This window comes from Rana temporaria, chromosome 1, assembly GCF_905171775.1.
Source record: "Rana temporaria chromosome 1, aRanTem1.1, whole genome shotgun sequence".
In the NCBI taxonomy this organism is placed as follows: Eukaryota; Metazoa; Chordata; class Amphibia; order Anura; family Ranidae; genus Rana; species Rana temporaria.
The window spans coordinates 404,997,493-405,022,144 of record NC_053489.1 but is presented as its reverse complement, the minus strand read 5'-3'; positions in this window follow the sequence as shown (position 1 = coordinate 405,022,144).

The following is a 24,652-nucleotide window of genomic DNA, read 5'->3' as shown; positions in this document are numbered from 1 at the left end:
AATTAAATCAAATATGAGCAAGTGGCAAGAAGGAGGGATAAAAAACGGGCACAAAAGAAACTCATTAGGAACAGAGGACAAGTGCAAAAACAAATATAGGATGGTATTATTTGAGGAAAAGATCCACATCCCATCTGTGGTTCATGCCTGTAGGGATGTGTGTCCCCAACAGAAAAATCCACTTGACTTCCTGTTCCAAGAGCCTTCTGTGCATGTCTCCTCCATGTACCGACATTTTAGATTTTTTTTTTTTTTTTTTTATCCAAAACACACAGCCAAGGCAACAAAGGAGTGGCTTAAGGAGAAGCACTTTAATGTCCTGAAGTGGCCTAGCCGTTCTCCAGACCTTAATCCCCTAGAAAATATGTGGAGGGAGCTGAAGGTTCGACAGAGGAGTGGGACAATTTCTCCCGAGATGTGTGCAAACCTTGTGGCAAACTACAAGAAACATCTGACCTCCTGTGATTGCTAACAAGGGTTTTCCCACCAATTACTAAGTCATGTTTTGCGTAGGGGGTCAAATACTCATTAACCACTTCAGCCCCGGAAGAATTTGCCCCCTTAATGACCAGAGCATTTTTTGCGATACGGCACTGCGTCACTTTAACTGACTGCGCGATCGTGTGTCGCTTTACCCAAACAAAATTGACGTCCCTTTTCCCCCACAAATAGAGCTTCTTTTTGGTGGTATTTGATCACCTCTGCGGTTTTAATTTTTTCAGCTATTAACAAAAAAGAGCGACAATTTAAAAAAAAATAACTTTTTTTTTTTTTTACTTTCTGCTATAATACATATCCAATATAATAAATATATAAAAAAAAAACTAATTTATTCATCAGTTTAGCCCGAAATATATTCTTTTACATATTTGTGGTAAAAAAAAATTGCAATAGGAGTAGATTGATTGGTTTGTGCAAAAGTTCTCGCAACTACAAACTTTGGGATCCATTTAGGGACTTTTATTTTTTGTTTTTTTACTGGTAATGGCAGCGATCTGCGATTTTTAGCGGGATTGAGACATTGCGGTGGACAAATTGGACCCCAAGTTACACTTTTTGGGGACCAGGGACATTAATTGGTGCTATAAAAATGCATTGATCAATGTAAAAATAACACTGACAGGGAAGGGGTTAACACTAGGGGTGATCAAGGGGTTAAATGTGTTTCTGCAGCGTGTTCTAACTGTAGGGGGGATGGGCTTATACCATCGAGATGACCCGGGGGACTTTTGGGCCTGTGCACCACCCATTGACGGTGGGCGGTCCCCTGTACTCGTTTCCCGGTCATCCATACATGGCGTTGGGGGCGGAGCCTTTAAAGCTCTTCCAGAGGTATTTATTGGAGGTGTGGCACAGCATGGATTTCACTTTCTGCTTTCTTTCACTGAGGTCAGACACACCAATGCAGGTCTCCTATTGGAACCCATTCCCTCCAGACTTTTTTCACTAAGGTACACGTTATATGTTTGCATATGACTCATTTGGAGCATTCACCTGCAGCTTGTTACAGCCTACAGCCTTCACTATACATTTGCACTCTATTTTCTCTTATGCCCTGTACACACGATCGGTTCATCTGATGAAAATGGACCGTTTTCATCGGACGAACCGATCGTGTGTGGACCCCATCGTTTTTTTCCCCATCTGTGAAAACTTAGAACCCGTTTTAAAACTATCTGATGGTTAAAAAAACGATAGAAAAAAAACGATCGTCTGGGCAAGTCCACCGTTTAAAAATCCACGCAAGCTCAGAATCAAGTCACTGCGTTCTGACAAACGGATTTTTAACTGATGGTGTGTAGGCAAGACTGATAAAAGTCGGCTTCATCGGATATCTGATGAAAAAATCCATCGGTCCGTTTTCATCGGATGAATCGATCGTGTGTACGTGGCATTACTCTCTCTTTTCTGCTTTCTTACCTGATGTTTTCTTCATCATACCAGCCAGTTTTTGGCATTTTCTCACCACTTTCTCCTTCAGATTCAATGTTCCTACTACCCTTGGCTCGGGTCTTTTTTTTTTTTTTTAACATTGAACAAGGTGTTTATTGAGCACAAAATGCAAACATGGTCAACAATTGGATCGACATACAAAGGTTACAGTATTGACATGCAGATTAGAATTAACATACCGAACATTTATAGCAAGCTGCTTACAATGGTATATAACTGAATACGATCATAAGGTCACAGACAGACAGTCCTCGAAATAAAGTAAAAGTAAAAAACAGTGAGTATAACATAGATCAGTGTTTTTCAACCAAGGCACCCTTTAAAATCTGTCAGAATCTCGAGGCACACCAAACCAAAAATTTGGAAAAAAAAATTATGCCACTGCCGCTATTTGCACAGTGGTTCAATTAAAACAAAACACAATATAATACCCCAATTTGTGGGTATAGTGTCAAAGATGATGTTATGGCGGGTAAATAGATACCCAACATGTCATGCTTTAAAATTGCGCACACTCGTGAAATGATGACAAACTTTGGTACTTCAAAATCTCCATAAGCAACACCTTAAACACCTTGTCTTATTTATTAAACTTTTTTTTTTTTCACTGTCCCTTTTGGATTGTTTCCCAGGCAAGACGGTGGAAGAGGGGGGACATCCCCTCCTGCCGCTTCTGAAATCGTTCCAGTGGCTCAAAAACCACTCGAAATGCTTTCATGAGAAAGCTAGCCACTGGTTGTAAAAAAACAATACCAAGGTTATGGCTGATATTTTCATTTTAGGGCACTTTCACATTGACTAATTCCATTGCAAGCATGGTGATTTTATTTATTTTGTATAAAATATACATGGGCTATGTGGGTTATTATTGATAATGATAACTGTAAACTTCAATACTGCAGTTTGGCCGCAGCACACCAAAAATAAGGGACATAATAGAAGTCAATAAAAAAACACATGAAAACCGCAGGTACCCTTCGCTACATCTGAGCTGTGGCCAAACTGCAGGATTGAAGTATACAGTTATCATCAAAAATAACCCATATAGCCCATGTATATTCTTTTTTTTAATCCATGAAGATTTTATTGAAAAAGAAAGGCAAAACAATAGTACAAACATAGCCTCAGAGGGCAACGCATAGAAAAGCCCAATTTTTACAAGAGGATATGTAACAAAACGTTTACAGGAGGATTACAGGTACATTTTAGGTATGCAAGGCATGTATCAGAGAACAATCACAAAATCTTTATAAGACATCTCTACCATACCCCGTACCTGAAGAAGATGTACAGTAAAGTGGCTCAGGGGTAACACATCTAATCGTTCCCAATAAAAAGGGCTTCCGTGGACTCCCAGAGACCACAGTTAACCTGACAACCCTGTCTATTGGTCTACATCTCCTATTTGTTATTTCGTTCCTCTCTTAATTCAAGTGGGAAGGGGGAGGGGGCCTACCAGTGGAGACCCCGTCCACTCCCCACATCCAGCTTCAATAGGTGAAAAGAGGAAAAGAGAGAGAAAGAAAAGGAAACGGAAAGAGGGAGAGAAAGAGAGAAGAGAAAAAAAAAAAAGGGGGGGAGGGGAGTGGGGGGGGTGTTTTCTTGAAAATATATATTTGTAAAAGGAGGTTGGTGGGGGGTTCCATTACCCTCACCGTCTACTTCACTTCAACAGGGCCACAAAGTGGCAGTATCACAGACCTGACATACGTCAGGTTCTCAATCAGCCCGTATTCCGTATAAGGATTTGGTACTCCGTGGTGTTCCGAAATTCGAACCACGCATTCCAGACAGGAGTATATTTGGAAATCTTGTCATGTGCAATGCCTATCAATTCCTCTATCGCTGCAATATGGTCAATGCGTGCCATCCATTCTTTGATAGTGGGTGGCATTGTGGCTCTCCAATGTACAGGAACACATAGTCTAGCGGCATTGATCATATGTATCGCTATCGAGTCGCGATACCGCTTTTTGTTAATCTTTGATAAATGAAGAAGATATTGTGCTGGTGAGAACTCCAGGGGGAGCGAAGAAACTGCTGTTGTCACATCATGTACCTTTTGCCAGAATGATTGAATCAGGGAGCATTCCCACCAAATGTGGAGGAAAGTGCCTAGAGCCCGTCCACATCTCCAGCATCTATCCGTTATCGAGGGAGAAAATTTATGTACGATATCTGGCGTCCTATACCATCGTGTCCTAAGCTTGTATCCATTTTCCTGAATGCCTACATTTAGTGAGCCTTTAAAGATAAGCCAATTGATCCTTTCCCAGTCTTTCCTTTCAACTGGTCTGCCCAGCCGGGTTTCCCAGGAGGCCTGTTCTGCCTGCATACCCAGAAAGGGTTCCTTAAACATGGATGCATAGAGCATCGAGATCACATGTCTCTGAGGCAACTTACTGGAGCATAGTGATTCCAGCACTGTGGGCGGTTTCGTGAGGCTACCCCTGAACTTTGGAGTATCTAGATAGTGTCTCAGTTGGAGATATGCATAGAAGGGAAACTTCTTTGTAAGAGACATCTTCTCAAGGTCTTTCAAGGATAAAAACCTATCCCCTGAGAAAAAATGCTTGGCCAGCATATCCGTATGTGGCCATTCAGCCGCCAAGAAGCTATCTTCTCGTCCCGGGGCAAAGTCCGGATTACCCCTAATAGGGGTTAGTCTACAATCTGTCTGCGATATTTCGAATTTATGACATGTCTTCGTATATGCCAATAAGGTTGCCCCTACAAGTGGATGGGACAGGACATCAGGTGTCCAGTGTCTCTTAGATATCCAAGGCAATTTTCCTAGGTACGCTTCTGTTATCTGGTTTTCCAACCGTACCCAGTCTTTACATCGCGTGTGTATCCGCCAATCTACCACACGCGTTAAGTGTGTGGCCCAGTAATATTTCTGCAGGTCCGGGAGACTGATGCCTCCTTCTATTTTGGGCAAGACAAGTTTCGTCCAGCTAATTCTGGGCGCTTTGGACCCCCAAAGGAACTTCCTACATATCCTTTTATATGTGGTGAAGAAAAAGGGCGGGAGCGCGATCGGAATCGTCTGGAGTTTATACAGCATACGGGGGAGAACCGTCATTTTCAAAATGGCGACTCGTCCGAACCAGGAGATTACTGGAGAGTCCCATTGGGTCAAATCTTGTTGTATGGCCTTCAGTTCGGGCGCAAAGTTCTTTTCGTAGAGTTCCGAAAGTTTTCCCGGGAGCCGGATACCCAAGTAAGTGATATCGTCAGATTTCCAGCGAAAAGGGAAATTTTCTTGACAGCGGAGAACTAGTGATGAAGAGAGCGAGACATTGAGAGCAAACGACTTTGAGTAGTTAATTTTCAAGTATGAAATGAAACGAAATTGTTCAAACACTTGTAACAAGTTAGGTAAGGATATTAGAGGGGAGGAAAGAAAAAGCAAGATGTCATCGGCAAAGGCCGCTAGCTTATATTCTTTTTGGGGTAATTTAATCCCTGTAATGTCAGGGTGCGCCCGAATGCAGCGGAGTAGGGGTTCCAGCGTGAGGATGTATAGAGCCCATGTATATTCTATTGCATTTAAAAAATTCACCATGCTTGCAATGAAAAGTGAGGAAATGAAAGTGCCCACACGTGTTATATAGTTTATTTTTTATTTTTAGAAACACCATGCCTGCAATAAAAACTAATCATACATTGAAATTGACAGGTACAAGTATTGTACCTGTGTCTCCTCGCTGTTTTGTTTCCTACTCGTGGTGTTCTTCTCCTCCCCTCAGGGAAACGCGTGCCAGCCAGCATCTATTCCCGAGGCTCACACGTCACAGATATCAGTGCATGCGGCCAGTGCTGGGACAAGGTCATCCAGGGCGAAGATGGCAAAGTGCGCCCCCCCCCCCCCGGTTCGAACTTGAGCCCCTTTCACACGGGCTTTCCGATCAGGTCTGTCTGTCAGTTTTTCAGGCGGACCTGATCGGAACCTCCATTCACTCCTATGAAGCGGCACAATTTCTCTTCCGTTCATAGACGGACACAGCCTTCTTTGACATTAGGGTTATGCTTCTTCCTACCAGGAGAGTTTAGGCAGAATTTAACAGCACTTAAAGTGTTAAAACCTTTCCTTCGTGCCGCTCCTCCCAGGGGGCGTGGCTCCACCAGGCATAACCCACACCCTGCTCTAGAAGCCTCAGTCTTTTTCTGCCTAACGACAGGAGAGGAGTCGGGCACTTCTGGAGTCCCTGTACTCTGGAGTTTTTTTTCTTGCGATTTTTCTCGCTTTTATTATTTTGTTCCTGCATTTTTGAATCCTGTGATTCTTCTATCAACAGCCGACTGGGTGACAGGCTGGGTCTTGGCTCTTGTAGTCCCCCATTTTCGGCCATCGAGCGTGTGCCGGCCCTTAGCTCAGCTTTGGGACATCCACGACAGGCCCCGTTCTTCCTGGGGCGGCCGGAGAACTTCGGTTCTAGGACACACATATGACCGGTCTCTATGGCTTTGTCACAGTGTGTCTGGCCGACAGCCATGCTGTTTACGGACGTTGGTTCTGTCTGGGATACCTCCAGCTGAGTAGTCGCAGGATGGGTAAGTGGTCTGGCTGGTGTTTTCCCTGGGGAGGTTGACTGAGGGTCCGCCCTGCTTTCCTCTCTCTCCTTCCCCTGACTGGGTAGTGGCTGTGAAGGGGGCCTCCTGGGTTTTCTTTATTACCACCGGGGCCCGTGTGTTGTTGGGGGACTGTGTTGTTACTCTGGGGGATGCTGCTGTGTTCTATGAGGTGTTTTTTACCCCAGACTGCGGCCATCTTGGAAAGTTTTAGTGCTGTGAAACGCTGTGATTCTTCCCTGAGGTGACAGACACAGCACAGCCTCTGGTCTCTTGTAACAGTTTTAGTGCTGTGAAACGCTGTGATTCTTCCCTGAGGTGACAGACACATCACAGCCTCTGGTCTCTTGTAACAGTTTTAGTGCTGTGAAACGCTGTGATTCTTCCCTGAGGTGACAGACACATCACAGCCAGCACACCTCCAGTTTTCAGCTCTCTCTGCAGCTGGGTGGGGTGGTGAGTACCAGGGGCCCCCATGCTCTACAATAGCAGCAAGGAGGTGACCAGTGTTTTTTTTTTTTTTTGTCCTGCCTTGCAGGGTGGGTGACTCGGCGCTGACACTATGGAACCTGAGCCAGGTCTCCCTCTCAAGCTATGCCTGAGTTAACCCTTAACGCCCCTTCCCCTGCCACATCTGTTATGTTGGCTGTCCTGGGTTTCTTGCCAGGTTTGAAGGAGCTAGTGCCCGGATGGGGGGTAAAAAGCGCCCCCCTCCCTGAGCCTGCTTCTGGGGATGTCTCTGACACAGAATCGCTGTTTTTTCTGGTTCTGTTATGTCAGAGGCTGCGGGCTTAACCCTTATGGATAGTGAGGATGACTCTGCTGCAGTCAGTTGCTGGCAAGAATTTGTTGGAGCCCTTGTTTCTGCGGTGCGTGAGAAAATTGAGGATGTAGCGGAGACACCTCCGTGTCAGTACCTTTTGGGATTCCGCAGACCGCCACGCACCGCTGAAGTGTTTCCTTGTGTTCCTTATTTGGACAATATGTTATACAAGGAATGGGATGCACCGCACGGGCCGGAAAAGCCGCCTTGTGTCGCTGATGAGCTGGTCTGCGGACTAGTCCTCTAAGGAGGCCTTGGTGATGGCTTCACATGTGGACTCTCTGATCAGAAGTGCATTCTTTGATCAAAAGTGCGAGTTAAAAACCAGCAGTTGGCTATCATTTGCTTCTGCTTGCAGATTTTTTTTCCCCTCTTTTTCTCTGACACTTTTTAAACAGCTTTTTTTTTTCTTTTTCCTTTCTGCTAATTAAGGGGAGGGTTTAATTGTTCACAGGTGTGTGTTTGTTCACAGGTCTTCACAGGTGAGTATAAAGTGGCTGTACAAGCTCCCAGAGGAGCTGGCTCCCAGTTGATGGTGGCTTCACATGTGGACTCTCTGATCAGAAGTGCATTCTTTGATCAAAAGTGCGAGTTAAAAACCAGGAGTTTGAAACAGGAGGTAAGACAGGAGTCTTCATTATTTTTTTTCAATCACTGATCCAGAACAAGCTTGCAGCTAATAAAGTTGGAACTCTTGCTATATAGATTCAGCGGTGCAGCAGACGCTCTCATCTTAGTCTGCTCACCCCAGGGATAGTGAGAGCAGGACGCTCTCAAACGAGTCGGCTCTCCCCAGGGATAGTGCAGCCAGGCAGGGTCCACCACACCCCCCCTAGCCAATTGATCCAGGGTTGCACCGATCGCCGTTAAGGGGTCAGGAAGGAATTTTTCCCCGATCGCTGCAGATTGGCACAGCACGCCTGGGGTTTTTCGCCTTCCTCTGGACCAATCGGGGTGAGAAGACTCAACGAGTGACGGCTCACTTGGACAGTCTTCCACCCATCACGTCCGGCGTCTCGCGGCTCTTCCCGCATCCGCGCCAGACCAGGCCTCATTCGTGGCCGCCGCAATTAGGAAAGACTGACGACAATGTGACTGGCGACAATGGCTAATCTGCAATACTCTGCGGACTCTATTCGGGGTCTGAGACAATTCGAAACAGCATTACCAGCCGTCACCAAAAAGGCCTTAAAAATAGAGCAACTTTTGAGATTCGATCGACGATCGACCATCAAAAATTTTAACTATTTAACCCAGCTCGAGCACATATCATGTGCTTTGATCAACACAAGATCGGCAGTAAAACACCGATTAGAAATCCACGATTTCTTACTACAAAACGATCTAGACTGCCTCTTTATTACAGAAAGCTGGCTCTCAGACGACTGCAACACCATTCTCGGAGAATTGGTGCCAGAAAACTATCGCATTATAACGGAAAACAGAATAGGGCAAAGAGGAGGAGGCCTGGCGGTGATCCACAAGAATCGCATTACAATCACTAAGCCAGCCCTTCAAAATCCTCTTCCATTCATGGAAACCCTTACTCTTCAACTTCAAACTTCCCCCCAGGAGACTGTTCACATTCTCCTCTGCTATAGGCCACCTGGGCCAAAATCGCAGTTTTTGCCATCATTAACGGAGTTTATATCCACATATACCCTTAACAGCAAACACCTTTTGCTGCTCGGGGACTTTAATCTGTGGGCCAACTCCGCACAGGATCCCATTGCGGACGCCTGCATTGATCACCTGGAGGGATTAGGGCTACAGCAACTTATATGCGGGCCAACACATGCTTCAGGTCACACACTCGACCTAATTTTCAGACAAAATCTGAAAATAAGCATTTTAGAAAATGAACCATTGCCATGGACAGACCACCATGCAATTAATTTCATAATCTCCAAAATTCCCCCAGTGATAAAAGCACCCAAGCCGGTGACAATACACTGGGCTAGATCTCAGAAGAAGCTCCATTCGGAACTCTTCAAATCTACCTTGGGAAACAGAATCAAAACAATCCATCCACATCAAACAGCCGCAGATACACTGGATGCCATAAACGCAGCCCTGCTACAGTCAGCCGATTTAGTAGCACCGAAACGCAAAGCCTGCATCCGAAAAAGAAAGTGCGGCTGGTTCAACAACCAGCTGTCGCTTCTGAAGCAAGAGCGCAGAAGGGCGGAAGCCGCCTGGAAAAGAAGTCCTGCAGAGGATAACCTCATCATCTACAAGGCAATAACAACACGATATCATAAAGAAATCTTCAAAGCCAAGAAACATCATTTTTCTATGGCGATTAACAGCGCCCTAAACCGCCCCCGCGAACTCTTCAAGATGGTCACCCAGACCATGAATCCAGGATGTCTTGAAGTCCCCAACTCAGACACCCAAGAGTTCTGCAATGAACTATCGGATTTCTTCATCAACAAAATTGAAAGAATCCAGGAAAGCATCATGCAAAACAATACCCCCCTCAACCCCACCGTCAATCAACCACAAAACACCCACAGAAACGCTCTACAATCAACAAAGTTCACTCTGGAACCGATCTCCATCGATACCACAAAAAATATCATTGGTGCTTTGCGGAACAGCACATCGCCCAATGATATCATCCCCACCAAACTGCTGAAGGAATGTGCCGACATCCTGGCACCACCCATCACACAGCTTATAAACCAGTCATTTAAGGAAGGCACAGTGCCATCCCTGTTGAAAGAGGGCACAATCCAGCCCATCTTGAAAAAACCTAACCTGGATCCCAAGGACCCAACTCACCGCCGTCCCATAACAGGCCTAAATGTTCTCTCCAAGATAATGGAGAAAGTAGTGGTACAACAGCTGCAACAGCATCTAGATACCCACAATCTACTGGATCCATTACAATCAGGCTTCCGTCCTGGACACGGGACAGAAACGGCCTTACTCAAAATATGGGACGATGCCCTCGAGGCCGCAGACGAAGGAGAATCTTGTCTCCTGGTTCTGCTGGACCTAAGCGCAGCCTTTGACACAGTAGACCACAAACTGTTACTGAGGCGACTAGCCAAGGTAGCAGAAGTCGCAGAAGGTGATTTACCATGGTTTTCTTCCTTTCTTGAAAACCGTTCACAAACAGTTAAATTGGGTTGTTTCACGTCGGAAAAGCGCACGGTGTCATGTGGAGTCCCCCAAGGATCCCCCCTGTCACCGGTGCTTTTCAACATCTATCTTCGCCCTCTCTTTGATATTATCAGTAGCCAAGAACTACTCTATCACTCTTATGCAGACGATACGCAACTGTATTTTCGCATCTGCAACAAAAAGGATCATCATCTCAGTTTAGAGAAATGTCTCTCTTTGATAGAAAACTGGATGACTAAGAGTTATCTTAAACTCAACAGTTCAAAAACAGAACTCCTTATGTTTCACGCCAGCCGAAAGAGTCAACTGGCAACAACCTGGACACCCCCGCCCATTCTGGGCCAAATCATCACCCCTAGCTCCAAAGTCAAAAGTCTCGGGGTCATCTTCGACACCTTCATGACAATGGACGCACAAATAGGGTCAGTAGTCAGCGGAGCGCACCATCTGTTGCGCCTACTACGCAGACTTATTCCATTTATCCCCAAAGAAGACGTAGCAGTCGTGGTGGGAACAATCGTGAATTCCAGACTGGACTATGCTAACGCCCTGTACCTCGGACTCCCAAAGTACCAAATCTCCCGTCTGCAAGTCGTTCAGAATACGGCCGCCAGACTGGTGACTGGGAAAAAAAAATGGGAATCAATCTCACCTTCGTTGAGAACCCTTCACTGGCTGCCAGTAAAAGACAGAATTGCATTTAAAGCACTCTGCCTGACACATAAGTGCATCCATGGGAAGGCTCCGCAATATCTTTGCGACAAGATAGAACCTCACAATTCGAATCGCGTTCTGCGATCCACCGACCAAAATCTGGTCAGGGTACCAAAAACCAAATACAAGTCCAAAGGAGAAAGAAGGTTTGCTTTTCAGGGTCCTAGACTATGGAACGCTTTACCAACCAGCATTCGGTTGGAGGAAAACCACCTGACTTTCAGAAGACGGATCAAAACTCTGCTCTTTTGATGTCATGAGACACGAACAACTAGCGCCCAGAAGCGATTCAGTTCGCATGCGCCGCGCTTTATAAGTTTTTCATTCATTCATTCATTCAAGGGTGAACGGTCCTTTTGGGACTTCCCTGAATGGCATCATTGAGGATGCCACGGGTGGTAAGCGCATGCTGTTCCCACAGTCTGGGAAGGGCTGGGGACCTCGCCCTGTGCAAGGACCCTCCTTGCCTACCTCCGAGCGTTTTTTCGCCCACCCTGTGCGGTGAGGGTAGGTCTACATGGTGCTTGAATCCCCGCTGCGGGGTAGCAGCGCACCTGATACCGCATGCCTAACAAGTCTGCGGACATACCTGCTTCCGCCTGAAGGTCTGCTTCCGCCCGTGTCTTGGGTGGGAGACTGGCTTCGCATTGCGAAGTGTTTTCCTTGGGGTACAAGATTGAGTTTCTCTCTTGTCTGCCAAACAGGTTTTTTCTATCCGGCCTCTGGCCTCCTCCGGTTCGCCGGTTGGCTCTGTCAGGGGCTGTCCAGGATCTTCTGGTCAGGGGAGTGATTGTGCCAGTTCCCTCGTTGGAACGGTCTCAGGGTTTTACTCCATTCTGTTTGTGTCCCCATGGAGGATGGGGCCCGGTCAATCCTGGGCCTCAAGTCCCTTGTTTGTTTTGTCAAGGTGCAAACTTTAAGGTGGTGTCGATTCGCTTGGTAATAGCGGCACTCCATCAGGGGGATTTTCTGGCATCCTTGGATGTCATGAACGTGTACCTGCATGTTTGCATATCCTCAAAGCACCGGAGATTCTGTGCTTTGCGGTCGGGGGGGGACCATTTTCAATTGGTGTCCTTCCTATTCGGCGGGTTTTCGCCAAGGTGCTCGTCCCGATACTGGCCCGGCTGTGACAGCGGGGGTTTGTTATCATGGGATGTCTGGACGACATTCTCCTACGAGCTTCTTTGCGCTCTGCATTGGTGGAGCCATGTCTATCACGTGTCAGGCTCTCCGAGTGTTCGGCTGGTTTCTGGATTGTCCTGAAATCAGGGTTGATTCCGTCTCAGGGACTGGAATACCTGGGACTAGTCCTGGATTCCGCCGGGGCGGGAGTGTTTTTCTCCTAACGGAAAAACTTCAGACTCTGCTATCTGCTATCTGCTGTGCAGCAGTTGCCGACCCAGAAGCGGTCATCTCTGCGATTCTGCAGGAAGGTTCTGGGTCGGTTGGTGGCCTCTTTCGAGGCGGTTCCGTATGTCCAATTCCACACCAGGGTACTACGGTGGGAATTGCTGTCACGTTGGGACAAGCTTCCATCATCTCTGGATTACCAGATTTAATTGAGTCATCTGCTCATGTCTCCCCTGGTGTGGTGGCTGGCGTTTCCGGTGCTTCGGGCCGGAAAGTCGTTTTTCTGCATGCCACTGGAAAGTGGTCACGACGGATGCCAGCCTCTCCGGTTGGGGAGGGGGAACCCAGTCAGCCCAGGGGCACTGGACTCAGGTGGAGTCCTGCCTACTGATCAACGTTCTGGAGCTCCGAGCAATCAAGCTTTGCCTTGCCAGGTGGTCCCTGGATCTACAGGGCCAACAGGTCGGGATCCTGTCCGATGACGCCACGGCCGTGGCGTAGTTTGATCATCAGGGAGGCACACGGAGTTCTGTTGCAGCGACGGGGGTCACACACATCCTTTCGGTGGGCCGAAGGGTCCGTTCGGCTCTATCGGCCGGGTACATTCCGGGAGTATGGAATTGGCTAGCCGACCTCCTAAGTCGCACTACACTGGGCCAAGGAGAGTGGTCTCTCCACCTGCAGGTGTTTCATGGTCTGTGCCAAAAAGTGGGGCACTCTGGATGTGGACCTTCTAGCGTCCCGTCTCTATTGGTAGGTGCCACGGTTCGTGGCCAGGTTTAAGGACCCGTGGGCGGACACGTCAGGTGCGTTGGTGGCTCCTTGGGGTCACTATCGTCTACTTTACACCTTCCCTCCTCAGAAGCTTCTTCCTCGCCTGCTGCGCAGAGTGGAAGCTGTAGGGATTCTATCAATCCTGATTGCCCCAGATTGGCCACGTCGCTCCTGGTACGCAGACCTGGTGCGTCTGGTGGCAGACGCCCCCTAGCGTCTTCCCCTGGGAGTTGATCTTCTGTTACAGGGTCCGATCTTCCACCCTGTTTCACAGCCAACGGCTTTAGCGGTGTGGCTGTTGAGAGCCAGGGGCTGAAGGACCGAGGCCTATTGGGCTTGGTTGTCTCTACCGTGCTGCCTGCACGGAAGTCTACCTCACGTTGGATTTACCATCATACGTGGAAGGCCTACATCTCTGCGTGTGAGGAGATGAAATGGCACCCTCGTACATACGTGGTGTACAGGGTTCTGCTGTCTTTACAGCAGGGAGTGGTTCGGGCTCTCGCCTTAAGTACGGTTAGGAGCCAGATTTCTGCTCTGGCTGTTTTTACTTGCAGCGACCCTTGGCGTAGCACTCCTGGGTGCGTACGTTGGGTCTGGCAGGTGGCCCCTCTGGTGCGCCCTCCATTACCCCCATGGGACTTGAATTTAGTCCTTTCGGTGCTTCGGGATGCTCCCTTTGAGGACATTCGGGAGGTTTTTTGTCACAAATGGTGATCTTATTTCTGGTAGCGATTACCTCGATCAGACAGGTGTCTGTCTGATCTGGCAGCCTTGTCTTGCAAGGCTCCCTACTTGGTCATCCGTAAGGATGAGGTGGTGCTGCGGCCGCAGCCGTTTTTCTCCCTAAGGTCGTTTCGGCTTTTCACATTGATGGGGACATTGTTCTTCCATCCTTATGTCCTCGGCCGAAATGCCAGGAGGCCACTTTGCATCCTCTGGATGTGGTTCGGGCCCTACAAGTGTACTTATATGTTACGGTTCCGTTCCGGAAGTCGGACTCACTGTTCGTGTCGGTGGCTGGCCCTACAAGTGGGCCTGGCAGTCTCGTCGGCCACCGCTCCTAGGTGGTTCCGATGGATGATACTTCAGGCCTATGCCCTAAAGGGGCGTGCGCCCCCCTTTCGGGTTATGGCGCATTCGACCAGGGCGATCGGGGCCTCTTGGGCTTTCCTGCATCATGCCTCTGTGTTACAGCGGTGTTAGGATGCATCCTGGTCGTCAATCCACGCTTTTTCCAAGTTTTACGAGGTGGATGTGTGTGCATCTTTTGATGCCTCCTTCAGCCGCAGGTGTTACGGGCGGCAGTTTATGATTGGAGTTTCTCCGTTGAGCAACTCCGGTTTTTGTTTGGGGTGTAACCTGGTTTGCTGTGTTGTTTCCCACCCCTCGAATTTTTTTGACACTGCTTGGGGACGTCCCTTACGTCAAAGAAGGCTGTGTCCGTCTATGAACGGAAGAGAAAATAGGATTTTTGTACTCACCGTAAAATCCATTTCTCTGAGTTCATAGACGGAAACAGCACCCACCCCTCCTTGGTTTGTACTGCTTGTTACGGACTGAGGCTTCTAGAGCAGGATGTGGGTTATGCCTGGGGGAGCCATGCCCCCTGGGAGGAGCAGCACGAAGGAAAGGTTTTAACACTTTAAGTGCTGTTAAATTCTGCCTAAACTCTCCTGGTAGGAAGAAGCATAACCCTAATGTCAAAGAAGGCTGTGTCCATCTATGAACTCAGAGAAATGGATTTTACGGTGAGTACAAAAATCCTATTTTTGTGCATGATCCTGACTGCGCGTGAACCTAGCCTTACAGCGGTTTCACACTGGTGCGCTGTGGCTTGACCACGGTGCCATTGTATTTGTGATTTACTTGCAGTTTTAGGTGTGCTCCTGATGAATTCTAGTAGACTGTGTGTTTTCTGATTGCACATCAAAGATGCAGCATGCAAGTCTGATTTGCTTTCATGAAAACAGTCTAATAGAATTGAATGGGAGGTAAACTGCATATACAATCGCACTGTGGCCAGACCACAGCACACCAGTGTGAATTTACTATTGGCCCCCGTTCACATTGACTGTGACGACCTAACCTGAAAATGGCACAATTTTAGAGCTGCATCTCAGTATGACTTTGGGTTGCGACTTTGAAGACATCTGTGTGGCTTCATTCACAGATGTCTATTAAAGTCGCACCCTAAATCGCATGTACTACTTTTTCAAATTGATGCAGCGACTCAAAGTTGGCGTTGCATTGATTTGAACACTGCCTTGCTGGCAATAGGATGTGACTTGTCAAACTGCATGACAAATTGCTTCAATGTGAAGGAGGGGGGGCGGGGGCCTAAGAGATTAGAAAAGCGAGAATTGGTGAGGAGGTTGGGGTGGTAAAAGTATGTGCTAATGTCTTAGTCAATAGTGACAGAATGCAGAGATTGTGCTAGGCTGCATGGTGGGTACTGGACAATTATGAGAGCTAAGAGCAAACTGGGATGGAAAGGGTGTAAGATCTCCATCTGGAATGCTGAGCTGAGACAGGAGGCAGCATGGTGAAGATTTATGGAGACATACAGTCATTTCATTATTTACTTATTGTTTGCTTACTTTTTAGTTACACTGGGGTAGATTCAGGAAATAATTACACCGGCGTATCCATAGATACGCCGGCGCAGCTTTGGAATTACGCGGCGTATCTACTTTCTGTATTCAGAAAGCTAGATACGCCGACATTAGCCTAAGATACGACTGGCATAAGTCTATGCCGTCGTATCTTAGGGTGCATTCTTACGCTGGCCGCTAGGGGCGCTTCCGTTGTTGTCAGCGTAGATTATGCAAATTAACTAGATACGCCGATTCACAAACGTACGTACGCTCGGCGCAATTTATTTATGTCGTTTACGTTGGGCTTTTTCGGCGTAAGGTTGTTCCTGCTATTAGGAGGCGCACGCAATGTTAAGTATGGACGTTGTTCCCGCGTCGAAATTTGAATTTTTTACGTCGTTTGCGTAAGTCGTTCGCGAATAGGGCTGGACGTAATTTACGTTCAAGTCGAAACCAATACGTAGTTGCGACGTCATTTAGCGCAATGCACGTCGGGAAATTTTAGGGATGGCGCATGCGCAGTACGTTCGGCGCAGGAATGCGCCTAATTTAAATGATCCACTCCCCCTACCCGGATCATTTGAATTAGGCGGGCTTGCGCCGGGGGATTTACGCTACGCTGCCACAACTTTACAGGCAAGTGCTTTGTGAATCAAGCACTTGCCCGTAAAACTTGCGGCGGCGTAACGTAAATGTCATAAGTTACGCCGCCGCAGATTTCCCCGGTTCTACGTGAATCTGGGCCACTGACTACTTCAGTCTTCTGTTGCTTGCATACAGTAGCACTAGCAGGCTGAGGCTCCTCGTGATTTGTCCTTCCTTGCAAGCGCCGACAGACACACAGCTCCCTGCGCAGAGACGAGTCCTCCTCCCTCACCTCCGGTGTGACGTCACGCGGCCCACACCGCTGAAATGGAATCCACCATGGCACCACCAACTGAATCCTCCATGGGGGGGAGCGACGAGCACACACAGTGACAGGACTCAGGAGGAAAGGGAGTCAGGAGCGCACTCGGCAGCCAGGCAGTCGGCACACAATGTGTAAAGTGCCGCTGCCCGCGGCCCCGCGCTATCTATGTGACAGTGAGTGACACACTGGTCTAGCTGATTGCGCCCCCCTCCTGCACAAAATGGTAGCGCCCTGGGCACTCGCCCCTGCCTTGTACCGGCCCGGCGTGCGCCCGACCCTCCCATAGCAACCGATGACGTAAACGGTTGGCAAGACGCGGTCGGAAAGGTCCGCACAGCTTCCCGAGTGCCTGTGGCAGCGGGAAGTGAGCTTTACACAGTGGACCGGCACCACTGTAATAATAAATATTAACCATGTGGCCATCAGATAGCTGCCTATATTGGGGGTCATTTTGCCGCGGCACACCTGGGGACTCTTCACGGCACACCAGTGTGCCGCGGCACACTGGTTGAAAAACACTGACATAGATAACTGTTGAGAGGTCCGTGGTTTATCCACAGGTCTCTGAGTCTCCCAGCCATCGGTCCCAGACTTTGTTATATTTGTCTGGGCAGCCTCTATTGATGTACATGCATTTCTTATAAGGTAAAGAAACATTTACCTCCGCCCTCCACTCTTGAGTAACTAGGGGGTGCAGGCCTCATCCATTTCCTAGCTATAATTTTTCTGGCCGAGAATAGTGGACGAATATCTTGGTATATTTAACTATCTCCTCAGGGAATAGTCCAAGTAAACACTACTTGGGGGTCAAGGGCGACAGGGGAGCCCATATCATCATGCAAGAAAGTTACAATTTGTTTCCAAAGGTCTTGGATTTTTGGACAGGCCCAAATCAGATGAAAAAAGGTGCTCGTTTCTTGGCCACACATCGCACAGAGGGCAGACTGATCGCGTTTGTACCTAGCCACTCGAATGGGAGTAAGGTAGGTCCTGTGCGTTATGAAGATTTGCGACAGTCTATCCGAGAGCCTGGGGACACTGTTTTACAGGTCTCCAATGCCTACTCCCACTCCTCATCATCCATGGGGCCCACCTCTCTCTCCCAGTGTGGTTTTAAAGCAAAAGCAATTTTGGTGGAAATGGGAGTAGATGGCATATTGTAGAACGCGGAGATCAATCCGCGGGGGTCAACATGTTTGACTATGGACATAATAGGGTGGGGGGGTAGGCTGTGGATAGTTATGAGAAAATTGCACTTGGGCTGCATGTCTGATCTGAAAAAACCTAAAGAGCATATGGTCAGGTAATGAGAATTCCTCTTTAAGCATTTGGTAGGTTTTGAGGTTTCCGGCTGAAAGTATGTGATTTAAGTAATAGACACCCTGTGCTGCCGACAACTCGGATCCCTGAATATGAACTCCTGTAGTCCCCTGTTATGCCATAGTGGTGTATAGTCATTGTGCTGAGGTACTCCTAGCCTGGTGGACGCAAGATCCCAAACCCTCCTATATTGGTATAGCAAGGACTTTGCATCTCCTCGACACTCCCAGACCCTGCTAATATTGCGTAGAGCGCATCTCCTGTGAGTCGGGCCTTCCGTGGGCAAAGCAATAGTAAAAACCATGCACTATCTGTTTTGTCAATATGGAATAAGGGAAAGCTGCAATGCGATGTAATATAGGTTAAAATCCGGCAGAGCCGTACCACCCAATGCCGTCAAATTTTTCAGGGCTTGCCAAGCTAGTTTGTGCCTATTTTTGCCCCACACAAAGGGCTTGAGGAGGGCTTCAAGTGATTTAAAGTATTTCAGTGGTAGGTATATTGGGGAGTGCCATAGAACATATAACATTTTAAGAAGAAGGACCATTTTTTATAAGGTTCACACGACCCCATACCCCCAGTGGTAAATGGGCCAAATTTCTGATTTTGGTTCTAACCAGCGAAAAGAGGGGTTCTATGTTAAGGGCGATATAGTCGGCTCGGCTCCTTGTGATGTATATTCCCAAGTATTTAGTAATGTCTGTCCGCTGTAACTGTGTTCCTGACAGGGGTTCAGATGGCGGGAAGCTGTCGATCGGCAGAATCTGCGATTTTCCCCAGTTAATCTTAAGCCCGGAGAACGTTCCGAACTGTTCTATCACCCGGAGTGCAGCCTGGAGGGAGGGGCCCGAGTCAGCTAGGTAAAGCAGTGTAAAATAGAAATTAGCTGCACTGCATAGAAATATTAATCCGTGAAACAATATTAATACTGAAATAAACGTATGCACACAGTCACCTGTGCAAATACAAGTAAGTGACATAAATAAATACTAAATCAATTTAATGAGGCAATAGTCCATAAGAATCCACAATCCCAAGTGATTTAATACAGATTATTCGGAGAAAAAGGGGTGCCAAACAAGTCCAAGAGAAAAGGTGTCTGATGACAGGACAGATGAGAACCTCCACCTCTTATCTCCTGTCTCCTTACCGACTCCAGTTGATCCCTGTGAAAGAGATCGCATACGCTTGTGGCTCAGCAGCCCTGCTTTAAAATGCCTGGATTATCTTAGAGCCTCCTGTGAATGTGTTCCGCCTTATAGATATTCAGATAGATCTCCCCACATTAGATGACCCAAAAGGAAGAAAAAGGCCAACATAGAGTAGTTCCGTGATAAAATTTAATGTTAAAAACAAAGGTTGCACTCACATGTTGGTCGAATAAAATTAGCGTGTAGTATCATAATAGCCGGCCGGCTCTCACTATCCGCCCTTCCTTCCGGATGATAGCGAGGTGTACAATGGTGACGTCAGCACGCCGCTCGTTTCGTCAAATCGCTGACTTCTTCCAGGTGCCCCGACCGCCGCTCCCGCAGGCGCCTGTCAAGCAGAATGGCTAGGTGGATACGTTTCTTTTTTTTTTTTTTTCAATGATTTTTTTATTGAGGTTTTCAAAATAAACAGGTGCTCTCAGAGCCAACATTTGCGGGCGCAGCCGCTATACATAACATAGGCTATTAAAAGCTGCCTTGACAACAAGGAAAATATGTAGCGCTCAGTTTGAGTGCATATTCAGATATTCACGTACAACCAACCATAGTGATAGTAATCCTGTACTTGTTTTGTACTATTATTTTTTTTTTTTTTGCTGTGTCTCGTAGAACGTCTGATCCACGGGTCAGACTGATATCCTCGAAGCACATCATTGGTGGCCTCCACTGTGTGTCTGGTGTCAATAGGATCTGTCGTAAGGGGGGGGGGGGTGTGTGTGTTGCTGGTGACCTCTAGACCTTCTGACCTACAAGTTTAGTAGTCTCCTCCCGGGGATTGTTGCTTCTCCGGTCGGGGGGGGGGGGGTTGCATTGAAAGGACTTTCCGCCACAGCCCTGTGGGGGGGGGTAGGCGTCGATTTTGAAAGGGCAGGGTTGTCACGGACACATCTGACTAAATTCTTCCGTCGATGTGAAGTGTTTCCAGCAGGCCCACGTCTCATTGAACCTAGCTGGGTTGTCGTTCGCCTGGTGTATAAGATCCTCCATCTCCATCGTCCTCTGGAGACGGTGAAACCAGTCAGCAATGGAAGGGGGGTGTGGGGAGAGCCATTTATTCGGGATGCACATTCGTGCTGCGTTTACCATGGCCAAGGATCGGTTGTATCCCCTAGGGAGATTTTGAGCTTGGTGTAGTAGGAACTGCGCGGGTGTGAATTCCAAAGTGTCTGTTGTCACCTGAGCGATGAGTTTGTGGACCTCCGTCCAGTAGGGTAGGAGGGAGGGGCACGTCCACCAAACGTGGAGGAAGGAGCCCGTCTCCTGGTGGCACCTCCAGCAAACCTTCGATAGTGTGGGGTTGATCCTGTGGAGTTTGAGCGGGGTTTTGTACCACCTGGAGAGGAGCTTGTATGCGTTTCCTGTGTCTGGACATTAACCGACCCCTTGTGGGCCCGTCTATATATGGCTTCCCATTCCTCCTCCGTCAGGTCTAGTGACAGGTCTCTTTCCCATTGCTGGTTTGCCCAGTGAATTTTGGAAGAATGTGTGTGGAACAATAGGCCATATATGATGGATATTAGGTGCCTCTGCGGTCTTTCGTTGGAGCAGAGACTCTCAAAGGGGGAGCGTGGCCGTGACCACTGGACGCTTGGGGCTGTCTTGTCCAGAAAGTGTCTAATTTGGAGGTAAGTCCAGAAAGGGAAGGCGTCTTTATTTGTCATGGTCGCCAGCTCCGTCTGGAGCCTTAATCTGCCCGCAACAAAGAATTGGCCTGCCAGTACAGTCTCGTGTGGCCAGTCGTCAGAGAGAAAGTTAGGGTCCATACCCGGTGGAAAGTCGGGGTTCTGACGTATGGGGGTCAATGGGCAGCAACGGTCCGACAGCTTATGTTTAGAGCAAGCCTCCCGGAAGGCCCGTAGGGAAGGGAGTATGAGAGGGTGGACATTACATGCGGGAGGGGTGTTAGCCTTTGAGATCCAGGGCAGGTGGGCCAGTGGGAGGGGGGAGAAGGGTTGTTCAATCCCCACCCAGCTCTTCCTCTTCCCATTTGCGGCCCAGTCCACTATCCTGGTGAGGCCACAGGCCAAGTTATACCTGTGTAGGTCTGGGAGCCCCACGCCTCCCTGCAGTTTAGGTGCCGTAAGTCTCGCATAGCTCAAACGGGGGCGGGCTCCATTCCACACAAACGTGGTGCATGCCGTCCTGTAGGAGGAGAAGAAGGCGGGGGGTAATCTGATAGGAATCGCTTGCATGGTGTACAGTAATCTCGGGAGAACGTTCATTTTGACCACTGCTATCCTGCCGAACCACGATAGTGGTTTCGGAGCCCACAGCTTCAGGTCGGTGACCACCTCCTGAAGCAGTGGGAGGTAGTTGAGAGGGTACAGGTCTGCTAGAGAGGCGGGAAGCTGGATTCCCAGATATTTGATGGCTTTACTGTTCCATTTGAAGGGGAAATTCAGTTGGCATTGGTCGCATACAGATTTGGGCAGAGAAATGTTGAGAGCGGACGATTTGGATAGGTTGACCTGAAAGTTGGATAGGATATTAAACTCCTGGAGGTCCGCCAGAAGGTTGGGTATGGTCGTGATGGGGTCCCTAAGGAAAAGTAGGATGTCATCCGCGAACGCGGCCATTTTGTAGGTACGGTTCCCAATCTCAACGCCCCTTATCGTCGGGTTAGCTCTGACCCGGCTCAAGAAGGGCTCGAGAGTGAGCACAAAAATCAGGGGAGAAAGGGGGCAACCTTGTCTAGTCCCGTTCGCAATGGAGAAGGCGTCCGACAGGTGGCCGTTCACGCTGACTTTAGCCGTGGGGCCCGAATAGAGCAGGGCTATGTAATTCAGCAGAAGCGGCGGGATATTGGTAGCTTCGAGAGTCGCCCGCATGAAGTCCCAAGCCACCCTATCAAACGCCTTCTCCGCGTCGAGTGAAAGAAAAAATCCCGGGGTCTTATTGGAGGTGAGCCAGTGGTGTATGTTTAAGGCCGTGGCGGGGATACGTTTCTTTAAGAGTGTCTGGAACAGCAACTCGGGCTAGTTCATCTTTAAGGGTCTCGGATAGTCCTTGGCGATACTGAAACCTGAGTGCTGCCTCATTCCAGCTTGTATCAGTGGACCATCTGCGGAATCATCATACAAAAGAGTCATAGCCTCAAAGAAAGTGTCCATAGTGTTCAAAGCCGGGCTCTTTTGTTCCAGCAGGTTATGAGCCCAAGCTTAGGGTTCCTCGGATAGTAAGGAAATGATGAATCTTACTTTCACAAACTCGGAGGAAAAAGTTCTAGGCTGGAGGGCCAGGTACAGCAGGCATGCATTCTTAAAAGCCCGAAACTTCTTTCGGTCACCAAAGAATCGTTCGGGTGTTGGTACCTGTGGTTCAGGAGAAGGCATCATCACTGTATGGGTCGGGTTAGCAGATTCTTGAGGCAGGGAAGCTGATGTTGTGTTAGTGGAAGATGAGCTGGAGTCCACCAAGGCTGGAGCAACAGGCAAATGCTGCAGCCGATCTTCCAAATAAACGTAACCGTCCTGGAGTTTCTGGATGTCTTGTGTAAGGGTGGTGACTTGTTGGCATAACATCTCGAGCGGGGGAGCACCTCTGTTGGCCTCGGTCATGGCTGGATTATACTGTCACATACCTGGTTGGGGGCCGAAATGCAGAGAGGGTTCTCCTTGCGGCTGAGTGCAGTACACCTCTGAGGTTGGGTACAGAGGGTGTAGTGCCCAGAGAAGCACAGGTTGTCAGATGGATCCAGGAGAGAAGAGCTGGCAAGTGCCTGAAGAATACAGGAAACACCGCTGGGCTGCAGTCTCTAGGAATCCTCGGTAACATTTGACACGGTGTGCATAAGGAGCAACAGTGAAAGCCGGCTGGGGATCAAACACTGTGGATCCAGTCAGGAGATGCAGGTTGCAGGAATGGAGACAAGCCAAAGGTCTGGTATTGGAAAACAGGCAGGAACAGATAACTGAAGCAAGTCCGTGAAACAAGCTGGGATCAGGTGCTGGAGAAGGTAACAAGTCAGTAAAGCAAGCCAGGGGGTTAAACCAGGAGAGCAGATCAGACAGGTCAGGAAAAAGCCGGGTCACAACAGGAAATCCAAACAGCAGTAGTACAGAGGCTCAGGAACTCAGAAAGGCTGATGACAATCCATCAATTTAGAGCAGACAATGGCAGCCTTTTATAGGCCAGCAGGAGGATCCACCTGACACATGATGTGCCTATGGCGCCCATTTCTTTTACTGGCAAGATTGCCAGTACTTCTTCTACGGCCATTTCCCTGACACTGTGTATTCTATGGCCCAGATTCACGTAGATCGGCGCATCTTTATGCCGTCGTAGCACATCTCATATGCGTTACGCCGACGTAACTTAACCTCTTTCCCACCGGGCTTGTTTTTTCAGATTCGGTGTTTACGAGACTAAAACTGTTTTTATTGCTAGAAAATTACTTAAAACCCCCAAACATTATGGATAAAGTTTTTTCCAATGGGAAAGGGAAGGGGATAATTTGCGGTGCGTAATTTAGCAAATTGATAGTGATGAGAAAGCACAATTTTTGTTACAAAATTACAAAAATGCTTTATTTATGAATACAATACATTAGTTTAAAAGAAAAGTGGACAACCAGTTTGTTGATTTGATTCAGTGGATAACACAGCATCAGTCAGTTGTAAATATGGATGTAACTGGAAAAGGAAATCGCATGGACCCTACATGTTTCGCGGACTTCCGCTTCTTCAGGGGAGGGAGCGATATCCAGTCAAAATATGCAACCACGAGTTGCCCACAGCTAGCGACAAACACAGAAAACCGCTGAGGTGAAAATGGTCATGTGCATGATCATATATAACGGTTTATGGGGTTAAAGACCAGGGACATCAATGAGCAATCCAGCTGCAGTGTTAATTCAAGGAAGGAATCATGTAGATTTCCCAGAATATCTGTATAAGATCTATATAAGGATCGCAGGCAGTGTTGCAAAGTCACAATAAGCTTAGTGTGTATAAAGCCAGAAGAAATCAGCTGCTTGATCTAGGAGGGGAACTGCAAAGCACTAAGGACAAGAGAGAAAAGCCCGGAGCGACAAGAAACAAAGATAGCAGAGGGCTGCCATGACTGGGGTGAATCTGGGCAACTGGGGGTTAAGCTTATTGCAGGAGAACTCTCAAGGGAGTGGCTGCAGGTTTGGTGCAGCCTGGGGGGAGGAGTGGTATATATAGGGGGCGGGACCGGCGCCAAAACAGACACACGCAGGCAGAGTGCAGAGAGGGAGGCAGGATTTTTCACTGCTCCCTAGAAAGTAGGCCTTAGTTCAGACATGGATGTGGATTTAGTATTGGCACGGCTC